The sequence below is a fragment of the Balaenoptera acutorostrata genome, chromosome 1, assembly GCF_949987535.1.
Source record: "Balaenoptera acutorostrata chromosome 1, mBalAcu1.1, whole genome shotgun sequence".
NCBI classification, from domain to species: domain Eukaryota; kingdom Metazoa; phylum Chordata; class Mammalia; order Artiodactyla; family Balaenopteridae; genus Balaenoptera; species Balaenoptera acutorostrata.
In genome coordinates, this window is record NC_080064.1 from 70654733 (window position 1) to 70668486 (window position 13754).

Below are 13754 nucleotides of genomic sequence, written 5' to 3' on the forward strand. Positions count from 1 at the left end.
TTAATAAATATTCATTTAATTTCTATTATGAGCAAGGACTATAGTAGGTTTGGAAACATGTCAATGAGTAAAGCAATGACCCTGCTATCATGGAAGCTACAGCCTACATTGATAAAATAATCACAGAAATGTAATTATATCCAACAAAAAGTGCTATGAAGCCAGAGCAAGTACTGAGTTGAGTAATTATAATAAGGTGTTCTTAATCTAAACCTGGATGGAGGGTCATGATAATGGGGAGAAGGAGATTTATTTCCTTAAAACTAAGTTTAAGTAGAAACTTAGGGGATAGGTAACAATTAGCTAAGTTAAAGCAAGAAAATGAGAATACCAAACCCAGGAACAGCATGTGGAAGTGCCCTGAGGTAGACAAAGTTTGCTGCGTTCAAGAAACCAAAATGAAGCCAACGTGTCTGGAACTGAGTGAAAACGGCAAAAATGAGGCTGAAAGACAGGCAAGGATGTCCAGGCCAGGTAGGGCACTATGAGCTATGCTAATGATTGTGGATTTATCCTAAATAAAATAGTCATTAATGGATTTTAAAGCAAGAATTGATACATAACATGTAATAATAATAATATTTCTAATGTAATTAACAGTTAAAATAACTAATCTTTTTATTGAGGACATACAAATGTTCCAGGTAGTATGCTATGTGTGTTTGTACTTTTTTCCCCTCCATTTATTGCTCACAGAAAAACTACAAGGTCGATATTAATATCTCCGAGGCAGATATTAATAGAGATATTAATATCTATATTTTATAGCTGAAGAAATCGGATTTAGTGAAGTTGTGTAATCCGTCCATGATCACACAGCTTGTATAGGAAGGACTGAATTCAGATAAGGTCTGTTTAATCCTAGACCCTCACCAATACTTTCTGACTCCAAATAAGAGCCCTTTTGGGAACGCTACTTTGACAAATTCATAAAAGTCCAGATATGAAAGAACTAATTTGTTTCCTTGCAAACCCCAGGCTCTAGTTCTGGTAATCAGAGGAGGATTTAGGGTAGAGTTCAAGTTTTAGAGCCTCTCACCTGCAGGGACTTTTTCTTCAAAAAGCCCCATCTCTCACCTCAGCTGTGCAAGATTCAGGGCATTACGATGTTAATTACACCATGATACTGAGTCCTTTCTAAGTAAGAAATCAAGCCAGGGAAGAAGGCCATTGGAGAAAAAAAAGGAGGCCATCCAGAGGAAAATCACCACATTGCCGTAAGTGGCTAAGGATTTGTCACTTATTTGCAAGTAGCAAGAATAATAGGGTTGGAGGAAGCCCAGCTTAGAGCCTTGAAAATAAGTGAGTTTTGATGATCAACTTCTGTGATGTAGGTTGTGTTTTCCAGGAAGCATACTAAGGCATTCCCTGTGGCTCAAAACCTGTGGAATGGAGGGAAAGAAGCAAAATTGGGCAGAGGGAGAGGTTGAGCTGCAATGCAGGCCAAACAGCCTCAATATCCACAGTCCTGGGAATCAGGACAGGAAATCAGGGCGGGGAGGTGGGGATTTTAGGATTCTGCCTACCATATAGACCATACGGGGTTTCTGCCACAATACTAAATCTGCATTCTGTAGTGTGAAAGCAGCTAGAGAAAATATATAAATGAATGTGAAATGCTGTTTTCCAATAAAACTTTATTTATAAAAATAGGTGTGAGCTGGATTTAGTCCATGGATCGTAGTTTGCCAATCCTTGATCTAGACAAACAGTGAATGCAGAATTGTTAGAAATAGATTCACATTAAATGCATACTGAATGGAACTCAGCTGAACAAACCCTAAGCAAGAGAATTCCAGTGATAAGAACCACCATATCAAGTACTGAAATACTTGATTCAATATTTGAATGATTACAATATTGAAATGATTCTCTTGAGAGGAAATACTAGAAAATGTGACTGATTCTGTAGCCAGCAAGATGGCCTTCAATGCTGAAATACTGAGTTCTAGAATAAGTTTTAGCTCTTTTCTTTTGTAAGGTGGGAAACTTTTACAAAAGGTGACAACCAGAGGACATTTATAAGTGTTGTCCCCAGGTTTTTAGATGACTAAGTGTCAAGAGCCTTTGACAATTAAAGGCATTCCATAAAATAAAATGAGAAGCTAGATTTTGGTTAAGAAATTATGGAATGAAAAAATATAAATCAAAGTCCCTAAATCATCAAAATATAGTCAAGCATCAACTAACATGAAAACACTAGTAAACACTAGAGACATTTAATTATTACTATTATATTATGTCATATATTAATGAGAATCATATTTCTATTTATCATTCCTAAATCTCTTCTGTTATCTAAATGCATGTTTATTTTATTTATTTACTAAAATGTAGGTTTCTTCAGGGCAAAAACTGTGCTATTCCCATCACTTTCTTACTAATAGATTGCATAAAAATAGAAATGATTAATTAATTAAAGAGAAATATAAGGTTTCCTGAACTTTTGAATGAAAACTAAAGAGTTTTAGATTATACTTTGCTTAAAATGAGAAACGATGTTTTTAATCTTTATTTTCCCCATGGTACTTAGAATAATGTCTAGCCATAGTGGGTACTTAATTTATATACTTTTTAAATGTTCTCTGCTAAGTTAGCACATCAACAACTACAACAAGAGTCCAGATCACTCTACTTGACTTCTGTGTTGATTGTTAGGGATTCCAGGGTTTCCTGGCACATTAGTGGGTATTGTATACACAGATCTTCTATGAAGATTGTAAAAATATCAAATACATTGTACTATTTAATTGAACTTAACCCATTTTCCTAATACAGAGATCACATACTATAAGAAAAATAAATATTGATTTGGTTTCCTATTTCTCATTTCTCCTTCAACAATGGATCTTCCCAATTAGGAGAAGCCAAAAACTATCTCTTCCTTCACTTTTCCAATTCAGAACTATCTTTTTAGTATACCCTGTGAATTCTCTCTGGGACAATCAGGATAACTCTCATTGACCTAAATTTTCTTATTATGAAAAACACACATTGGCTGAGTAGAAATGATTACCTATAGCAAAAATACCATTACCACAAACATATTACAATCACCATATTACATATTAGATCTTTCAGCAATTCTGATTCACAGAATCTCAAAGCATTAGTGTTATGGAAATTTTGTCTATTGTTTTCTCAACACCTTTACTCAATTTTTCAATATAAAAATATAATTTTCCCATTTCATTTTACTTCTTGTGAACTGACTATAAACCCAAGTGAATACTTGTTCAAAATTTTCATACTTTACCTGCATTCTCACAGACATTCTGTACAAAATAAAATTTATTATACAAATTAATTTTCTTCCTGCTTGAACTTTAAAGTAACAATTTTCACGTACACATATACAGAATGCAGTTATTTTAACAGCAATCTCTGGTAATTGCTCCAGTTTCAGTAACTGTTCTTTGGCAGTGCATCAGTCAGAGCTCAACCAGAGAAACAAAATAAGTAGGATAATATGTAGAGATGTATTTCAAGGAATTGGCTTATGCAATTGTGGGGAATGGCTGAGTGAATCCACAATCTGTGGGGCAAGCAGGTAGGAAGGGAAGATGATAATTAGGCTGCAACCCCATGGATATGATCTGAATTTCGTTGTCTACAGGCGGGCAAGAAGGAAGATCCAAGGAAGATGGGAGAGGGATTGCTGACTCACTTGCTTTTTGGAATCTCTGAGCTCAAGGAAAACCTGAGCTCTTGTTTAAAAGTCTTTCAGCTGATTAATCAGGTGAACACAGGTTAATCTTCCTTTTGATTAACTTAAAGTCAACTGATTAGAGACTTTAATTACTTCTGCAAAATCCCTTCACTGCAGCATCTAGATTAGTGTTTAACAGTGAGAAGGTATGTTCTTGATTGAAAATCGCTGCTGCCTCTCTTTCTTGCTCCAAATCTCACAAGAGATTCTTTTGTAGCACATCTTAACACCCTAGAATCATCCTAGAGACATCCTAGAAAGAGGGTTCTGAGGATTGCAGTTCAGCTTCACAACATTTACACATCAAAACACCATCACAAAAATTATTTGCTTTTGGTCTTATAAGTCTCAGAGTAACTAGCATTTGGCCTATGTTCAAATAAAAATTATAAAAAATCTATTTGGTAGAACCAGAACCACATTTTAGGCCAATTTTCTCTGTTTATTTAGCTATCTTAACTTTGTCATTAAAAGACAGGAACAAAAGCACTTAAGATAGGAAAATGAGAAGACTAATGAGCTTAGGGTAGTAAAGTTTTGACAAAAATGGCATACGTGCCAATCTTTACATTTTTATGTAAAGATATTTTGAAGGTAAATAGTTCAAATAGTAAAATGTTTAAATAAATATCTGTCTCAATGTTCTACATTTTTTAAAGGATTTTGAAAGGTAGAATAAGCACATTTTCCTAAAATACCATCAACTTGGTCTATTTTGTTAGGTCAACTTGAAGGACCACATCAAGTCATGAAATTAACCAGCCTACCTTGGCAAGTCACTCCACACGAAAATTATCATTTGGTTGAACTTGCAGCAAAGTATTTTTGAGTGACTGTGCTGGCTAGCCAGAGACAAAGAAACACTTGTTCTTAATGTGACAGGCCTATAATCACCATTTATTTAGATGCATATTTATTTCAACATTAATTATTGATTCAATTCTGCCCAAAGCACTATTTCTGGTTATATATAACCAGAAATATATATATGAAATACAAGAAGAAAAGAAATGATGGAAGAACAAAATGAAGAAGAGAGGGGGGAGACTGATGGAAGGAGAAAGAAGAAAGAGAAGGAGGGAGAGAGGGCAGCAGAGGACAAAAAAGGGAAGAGAAGGTGGGAGAGAGGAACATTGAAATCACACATACTTTATCCCTTAGCTAGTGACCCACTTCTATCATAAATGAGAACAGCTTCAAAGATCTGCTTAATGTCAAAGGAGGTATTTAGTGAAAGTGCCAACCTCTGGGAAAGGGCCAGAACTTGGGATGTCTCTGCAGGAAGTTGCCAAGTTGCTCTCCTGCATTTTGGAAAAGTATGAGACTGTCAAGAATCAATTACTTCTGTGGACAGTTTGATGAGATCGTTTTGAGGCACATATGATGTCACAGATTCAAGATATCACTCACTGAGGACAAGGTTTTCTTGACAACATATTCTAATTACTAGAGTAACTGTCTACTTACTAACGAGGACATTGCAAAATACCATACTAACCTGAAAAGTCAAGATGTAAAGTAATATTTATTCCTGGAGCTCATCACTACCGAGCTGTATTTGTCTGTTTCGAGAGCAAAGATGTGAAGCAGTCAGTGGTGAGCTGGAGCCACTTGCACCTGGTACTGAGAGCCAATTGTGTTCATCCAGTAATTAGTAAAATGGAAAACACCCCACCCCTAACCAAAATTATTATCCAATATTTTCTTTATATAAGGAATATTCCTGTTAGTTTGTTTTGGGATTATTTTTCTTAATCTCCCATGTTAAAGCTCACAGAAAGACTATAAATGATTTTTCTCAAGAATGAAGGATAAGATAAGAATATCTGGTCTTATAGGAATCCCAGAGCAAAGGAGATAATATTTAACTTTAACTAAGTCTCAAATTTCTTAGAAATTTACAAAGATGAAACTAAGGGAGTTCATCTTAGTTCATCCTGTGATAACACTCTCATTCCTTCATTCTCTAGATTGGTATTCTAATAGAAATGCCCTGTAGAATGTTCACTTCTGTGTGAGGCATTGATGCCTCTGTGCTTACCTGAATAAGTAGCACATGTTGGTTCATAAAGAGTGTGGGGGAGTGTGAATGAATGTGTGTAGGGTGATAAATGGTAGGAGACACTATCTAGAAACCTTGGGATGAGAAGATGATTTAGATATAGTCCTTGACTTAAATTCTAATGTCATTTGACTGTTGAAAACCTAATAAGAATTCAAAACTGTCATTTGAATCAACAGCTGCAGTGTTTTCCACTAAATGACACCATATATTAGTGTATTCTGTATATGTTCTCTGTGTTAAGTATGTTACAAATTCTTATTTCACACATTATGATACATGGGAGATGCGCAAGGATCTCACAGTTTTCTATCATAAGTTCAAAAGCCTGAGTTCCAAAGTAAGGAAGGATGTGGGAAAACATTTCTTTATCAATAGTTCTCTGTTTACATAAAAATTATCTAGGGCACTTATAAAAATGTAGATCATTAAGGCTTAATTCCAGAGATCTTTCTTTCATAGACCTAAGGGGATCTGCATAAATTAACAAGCAGGTAAAGTTGTCATTCTGCCAGAGATGATTCCCATGCACATTTTGAAACACACTGGAGAGAAATTATCAGGGCTTTCTGATAGGTGAAATCCTCGCTAAACATTGAGACAGAGTGCTTCTCCTCCATTCAAGGTCATGGTGGTCCTGGGGTCATTTTCCATGTTTCACAGATAAACATCACTTAGCACTGTGCCCCTAGCCAAGTGGTTACACAATCAATAAAAATTTCCTTTTCTTCTAGTTCAAGGTGAGAATGAAGTGGTAAAAAGGGGTAATCCTGCCTGGAAGTAACTTGGTGCCAGGCAGGAAACTTGGTATCAGTACAGTATGGAAATCTCAATATACCCAAATCCACATTTTTCCCAACATGTCTCAGACTCACAGTAGCACATCATTTCCATTTAATATGTCATCCCTTCACAAAAAAAAACATATTTTGAGGATCCCTTTATGAATAAATATCATGGCCAAAGTTCCAAGAAGTTGTAGAAAGGATTTATTTGGTCTCATGACAAAAAGCAAGAGGTCAAATACCATAGGCATTTATCTTCTCTAAAATATTCCAATGATAGCCCTTCATTCTCACAACAAATACAAACTAACCAATAATCATAACACTTTAAAATGGTAATACAGTTACTCCTTTAAAAATGTATTTTTAATTTCTTAATTAAAAAGGTTTGACGGTAAGAAAGAATGCGTAAATTATACGTTTAAACATCATCATAAGATGAAATGGGTAAACAAAGAGAGGAAATCTTCCTGTCTGTCTGATGCAGTTTCCCTGAAAAATACCTTGGTTGTTATTTGTTGTAGAATGTTACACATATACCATCTTCTCAACAAATGTTGTATAAAATAAAGTATAGTAGAGTTATTATACCAGTTGTAAGAAAAATATAGTTCCCCATTATTTGGGTTTTATATTTGTCACTAAATAAAATTGTTCTATGTGTGAGTATACATTCATAAATCTTACTGGTGCAGCATTTGATAAGCCAAACAGAAAAAAATCATAAATACCTCTTTTTTTCTATAGAAGATGAGATATATACTATTGGGAAAGAACACATGGGCCTAGAATTTTTGTTCTGGTGATTTAGTGTGACAAAACTAATGGTGAAGGATGAAAATCTTGAAGGCAGAAAAGAGAAAGTTTACAGTATTTACCGGGATATACTGGGGGATCTGCCAGTGCACACACTGGAAGGGTGATACCCAAACAGCCTCAGTTTTCTCATAAAAAATTATCCCCTTGGCTGCCATCAAATACATCAAGCATCACCTGACATTAGACTTTATAACCCTGGCACTCCCAAGGAACATACACTTCTGGGGGGTCAAGCACAAGATGGTACTGAGATTTGAAAATTATGGTATAAAAATATCAAAATAACTCTTATAGAAAGTAAATGTCATTTTTAACATATGAATAAATTGTTTTAATCATAATTTTTGAAAAATCCAGTGGGGGGGGGGCAAAATAAAATGTACTATAGTTTCAAGGTGAAATATTCAATCTTGGTAAATGTGGTTTGAGATTGGCACTCATGCAATATTACCACAAACTTCAGAACTTTAGGAAGAAAGTTTATAATGTCTTAGACATTATAAAATTATGCATACACGTAGATCAAGAAATTTCATGTGTAGAATTTCATCTAAGATAAGGGTCAGCAATCTTTTTTTCCATAAAATTTTAGGCCCAAAGGGGCCATATGGTCTCTGTTGCAACTCTTCAACTCTGCTGTTGTAGCGTGCAAGCCATCATAGACCAAACATAAACAACTGAGTGTGGCTGGGTTCTCGGATCAAACGTTATTGACAAAAACATGCAGCAAGCCATAGTTGGCCAACCTCTGTCCTTAGAGAATAAGTACAGTTAACAAGATTTATCATAGAGATATTCTGAAATTGGTTATTTATAAAAAACAAGAAATAAACAAAACCAAAATACCCAATATAATGGAAATGAATAAAGTAATTATTGCAAATCCACATAATGGTATAATAACGGTTTGTTTAAGATTTGTAATGTTAGGTGAATAAAGTAGAATATAAAATTTCACATGTAATTGTGATCCCAATGTCATCATATATAGAAATATTCAATGTGAGAATCTCTAAAGAAAATATATAAAATATTGACAATGAATATTTTCTTCTTCATTTTCCCTTTTATCTAACATTTCTACAATTAGTTAATATTACCTTTGGGTCAGAAACATATTCTTAATTAAATCTAAATCTAGCACAATCTAAATTTAATGAAATGTAACTAATTAAAATATTTATTTAGCTGATTACTGCATTTCATTAAAAATGAGAAGAAAAGCTATGATGCCAATTTCAATGAATATATGATGGAAAACTTGAGTAAATAGAAAAACAAACCAAATTAATGTATAGAAAGCCTTAATCTGATATAGTTTGTCACTTTCCCAAAATTGATCTTTAAATTCAATGTAAATATCAGTAAAAGTCATAACTGGTTTTCTTGGAACTTGATAAAGAAACAAGAAGAGCGAAGATGATTTTTTAAAGAGGAAGAACGAGGTCATTATTCTCACTTTATGAGACATTAAAGATCATTTTAAAGCTATTATAATTAAGAAAGTGATGATATTGACACATGGATAGACTAATAGATTACCTAGAAACAGACTCTGGCCTATAGAAAACTTGTTATAGTGGGTTTGATCATAAGTGCCGATGTTGAATTTTATCTGAGCCCTGTGCTACCTGAAAACAGCAGTGGTTAAAATTCCTCCTGCCCTATCATTTTGTTCTCTGAAATTCCCCCACACTTTTGTCTTTCAGGAAATGGAGAACCTTAAAATATCCCCATGTTAGACCCTTCTGCATCCTTCCACATGACTCCCTAAGACTCACAGATGACTCTTTTTTACCTGCCTCTATAAAACCTCAAGCCCCCTTCTTCAGAGATCCTTCTCATTAATTTTCTTGCAACTGTTTTAGTTTTCTTAGATTAAACCATCTCCTTAATTTTTTAGCACATTTTGTCTGTCACAAAATTCAGATAGGATAATGTGTACCATTCAATGCAGGGACTTGGAAAATTGGTTACCCCTTGTGGGATGAAAAAGAGTATCTCTTCTTCAAAACATAAACATAACTAAATTTCTGTAAGTGTAAAATATATGATGTAAAAAGTAAACTTTAAATTCTTCAGGAAAAAAAAAAAAAAAGAGAACATCTCTATGGCTTCAAGGTAGAAAAATATTTCCTGAAACCAAACACAAAATGCACACCAAAAAGGAAAAGCATGGCAAGTTTGAGTATATTAAAACTAAAAACATGTGCTTTGAGAGAAAATGTAAAAAATGAAAAACAATGAATACAATTGAATAAGAAATTCACAATGGAGTTTGTTATATGGTTTTTGATAGTTATTGTTATGACAGAATTATTTCATAATAAAAAAGGTGGTTTTGAGATTTAATCTTTGGTGATCTTCAGCTCTGGAGTGGAATATTCGAGTTACTTAGAACTCTCAGCAACAGATCTGTCCAAGCTCCAACAGTGCGCAGGCTAGAATTACAATCTGTGTGTTTTAGTAGTCTGATTTTAAATCTTTTTAAATAATCAGGGAGAGGTAAGGAGACAATAGTCTGAACAACCACTTCTTTGCGTTGGTGATGGGAGGTATTTTCTCATCCCAGTCGCACCACTCAGAGCCCCTTGTGTTTTGTCTGGGTCCCATCCAACTCCTGGGGATGCAGAGCCTGGACAATTATCCTGGTCATCTCACCGCCTGGGGAGACTTAGCAGCAGGACTCCTTCCTTCTCAGTGGGAAGCATGGTATTCTCTCAAGAGCACAGCGACAGCTCCGATATCCAGGTTCTTTTAAAGTTTGCTCTTAGCGATAATGACATAATATATGTGAAAGGGGTATAAAAAAGATAAGCTCTGCTTTGGGAAAGAATGTAGAAAAAAGAGGATGATAGAGAAGGCTTCCCACTGAGAAAATGAACTCAGTGGTGTGGAAAAAAGAATAATAAAACTGCCCTGGATTTGTATATCACCGTTTCTTCCTAAGAATGCTGAAGGGTTTCTCATTCTATTACTTCATTTTATGCTTGTGAACAGGTGCCCAGTGGAGACCAAGCTTAAGATTTTGAAGTTAGAAAACTGCCAGCTGGGAGGTTATAAGCAGTTTCTGCCTTATTGGCTGGAAATTGATACTTGTTTGGGGGCAGAACTTCCTTTATTCTGGAAGGGACAACTTGGATGATCCAGTCTTAAAGTTATATAGATATTAGACAAATAGGTAAGTACTTAAATTATTCTTGGAAAGTCCTGACTCAATGGAGTAATCCAAATTAAGACACTTATGTGGTAAATGTGAAGTGGGCTGTTTACTAGTCTGACTTGTGTGTACCTATAAGGCAGCAACATTTTCTAGATACAAATATTGAGTATTGGGCTGAATTGGGTCCCCCAAAAAGTTGATGATGAAGTTCTAATGCCTGGTACCTCTGAATGTGACCTTACATGAAAATAGGGTCATTGCATATATACTCAAGTTAAGAGGAGGTCATACTGGATTAGGCTGGGCCCTAATCCCCACAGTATGACTGGTGACCTCACAAGAAGAAGGAAATCTGGGCATAGAGAAGTACAGGGAAGACTAGCATGTTGCCAATGAAGGCAAAGATTGAAGGGATGGGTCCACAAATCAAGGAAGTCCAAGGATTACCAGCAACCATGGAGCTAGGAGCGAGGTATGGAACAAACTCTCCCTCGGAGCCTCCTGAAGAAACCAACTTTGCAGACACCTCAGTTCCAGACTTCTGGTCTCCAGAATTTTGAGAGAATAAATTCCTGTTGTTTCAAGCCACATAGTGTGTAGTACTTTGTTATGGCAGCCTTAGTTTAGTTTAGCTTAGCTTAATTTAGTTAATTTTAATTTAGTTTAGCTTAGTTTAGTTTAGTTTTCCCTAAATCTGGATTTACAATATCTAATGCTCGAAATGTATATATTCTTTGTGTTGTATGGGTGTGTGTGTGTGTATGTGTGTGTGTGTGTGTGTGTGAGAGAGAGAGAGAGAAAGAGAGAGAGAGAGAGATGGAGAAGGAAAGAGGGAGCAAGATTTTGTGTTAAGCAATTGTTTTGTTTTCATTAGCAACCGAGGCTGGGCTTAGCCAGAATAGATAATGAGATCTGATTTACTCTTAAAGTCTCACTGGTCAAAAGGCAATCAAAAAAGCTGAAATGAGATGTCTCACAAAAGGTGTTACTTAATACAACATATCTGATTTGGGAAATGCACTGCCAGTTATTAAACTTGCTGCATGCTGTTCATGTGACCTAAACCATACCATATTCACAGGAGTGGGCATTCCACTCTAAAGTAATGGGCATTCTTACTGTCAATCATTCTGAAAATAAGTAAAGTGGCAGGAAATTAATTGGAACTTGGATTCTGGGAGAGTCAGGGTTTTAGGAGACATCCTCCTCTTATCTCCTTAAGTTGGACCCAGCCTTCCAGATGTGGAGATAACATATCTTTCCTTTGATGTGAGATGTGCCAGAGCCCAGAATGTAAAGTCCTATAGATAGTTAGGCAATGGTGTGTTTGAGAGTTTTGTTCTGTGAAACCTTTAGTAGTGACTTTAAGCTATGTTTATGTTGTCTTTACCTTAACATCAAGCCTTTATAAATTATTGATAAACGTTACTATACAGTTTGAGTTGTGCTGTGAAAAACTAGGTGGAACAGTGAAATGATCAGCGGCCACGGCCAGAGAATGAAACCACTTCCAGCAGGTAACCTGATGTAAATGCAAGAGTGTGATGGCAAAACGAAAAGATAGGAACAAGGGCAGACTTGTTCTGGGGCAACCATCAAGTTTTCCAGGGAAACCATCAAAAATGCATAGGGGGTTGTTAAGTTCAAATTTGTGGCACAGAGGACAATCAGGAGCTTAGCTATAATAATTCGGATATTCAAGCCATATAATTTTATGTCCTCTTTGTCTGGTGAAGCTACATTCTCACAATATCCAGTTGTGTCTGGCACTTGGTGGTTGCTCAACAGAGATGCCTCAATTATTTTTTCTCAATATTAAAAGTAGAACAAATGAGGAATGGAAAAGGTGGTAAGGTGATAGAGTTGGTACGAGAGAGGTTGATGAGTCTATGGTAGCTAGTGTCCAAAGGTGGCCCCCAAATTCCTCGCCTCTCTGTACATAGATGTCGCTCCTCAGTTCAAAAAATGGAACTTATTCTCCTCTCTTTGGGTCTGGGATGGCATAATGGCTGCTTTAACCAATAGAATGTGGTTAAAATGACTTCCTGGGGATTAAGTGACACCAGGACTTAAGAAGACTGGTAGCATTCACCGCCTTCCTCTTCAGTGGCTCATTCTTGAATTGTCCTCTCTTGAGATCCAGACTCTATACTCTAGGAAGCCTGAGCCAAATACAGAGACAATGTGAAAGAAAACTGAAGTTCTCTGATCAACAACTCCAGATCAGCTCTCAGCCAAAAGCCAGCAACAACTAACTGTGAAATCAAGAGTGAGCTATTTGGGATGCTTCAGACCAAGGCTACAGATAACTTCAGCCTCATCAAACATATGTGGAGCAGAATAACTGGTCGTTTAGGTTCAGTATCCCACAGACTAAGAAAATAATGAATTATTGTTTTAAATCACTAAGTTGGGGGAAGGGAAGAAAGTGATTTGTTTGTTACACAGCAATGGATTACTAAAACAAATCCTAGTCTTGGAATTAAGCTGGAATTAAGTCAACCAATGTAGAGAGAGTCTTTTTTTTTTTTTCTTTTCATATTAAATGCAAACTGATGTGCTTTTGTCAATTTTTTGCAATTGCACAGATATGAAGAAAATAGTCAAACAATACTCTGAACTTGATGGAATGCTGATGATCAGATGATGAAAATCTTTCTTAGTATCATGAAGAGTACAATGACACTTCAGACAAAAACTCTCCTGCAGACATCTGTCTATTCTTTGTATGTGTATGGGACTTGAGAGACATAATAATGCCAATAAAATTCACTTGTAAATTTCTACTTCCTATATTTTCTAAGATGCCAGTTTTTCATTGTTTCAGTTACTTATCACTGTTTTTTTTTTTCATTTTATTATTTATTATTTTATTATTTATTTTTAAGATTATTATTAGTAGCGCTCAAATTGTCCCATCTTTGGCCAGTGGGAGTTTTTTTTTCAAGTTGGCATAACCCCAGTAGTCTTTTTTTTTTTTTTTTTCAAACATCTTTATTGAAGTATAATTGCCTTACAATAGTGTGTTAGCATCTGCTTTATAACAAAGTGAATCAGTTATACATATACAATATGTTCCCATTTCTCTTCCCTCTTGCATCTCCCTCCCTCCCACCCTCCCCATCCCACCCCTCTAGGTGGTCACAAAGCACCGAGCTGATCTCCCTGTGCTATGCGGCTGCTTCCCACTAGCTATCTATTTTACATTTGGTAGTG